The 400-nt window shown below is 54.8% G+C and overlaps 1 protein-coding gene across 1 annotated transcript in view; it reads left to right on the forward strand.

Annotated features, from left to right (window-relative positions):
- LOC104962295 (dTDP-D-glucose 4,6-dehydratase) overlaps positions 1-400 on the forward strand; it is a 6,505-nt gene that overhangs the window by 2,995 nt on the left and 3,110 nt on the right. The window lies entirely within an intron of this gene.

The following is a 400-nucleotide window of genomic DNA, read 5'->3' on the forward strand; positions in this document are numbered from 1 at the left end:
AGTGTTGGCAGATCTGACGTGGCTGGGGAGGACGTTCCAGAGTGTGGGGGAGGGGAGGCTGCTGCGAAGGCCCTGTCACCCCAGGTCCGGAGCTTTGTCCTGATGGGCTGCAGTAGGTTAGCTTCAGCAGACCTGAGGCGACGGGTGGGGGTGTGTCGTTGGATGAGGTCACAGAGGTAGGGGGGGCGGGCAAGGTTGTTGAGGGCTTTGAAAGTGAAAAGTAATATTTTAAAGTCAATGCGGTGTTTGATGGGGAGCCAGTGGAGGTCATGGAGGATAGGGGTGATGTGGTCGGAGCGTCGGGTGGAGGTGAGCAAGCGGGCAGCTGAGTTTTGGACATATTGAAGTTTTTTTAGTGTGAATGCAGGTGATCCAAAAAGTATGCTGTTGCAGTAATCCA

This window comes from Notothenia coriiceps, unplaced genomic scaffold (genome assembly GCF_000735185.1).
Source record: "Notothenia coriiceps isolate Sejong01 unplaced genomic scaffold, NC01 NC01_scaffold00034546, whole genome shotgun sequence".
NCBI lineage: Eukaryota > Metazoa > Chordata > Actinopteri > Perciformes > Nototheniidae > Notothenia > Notothenia coriiceps.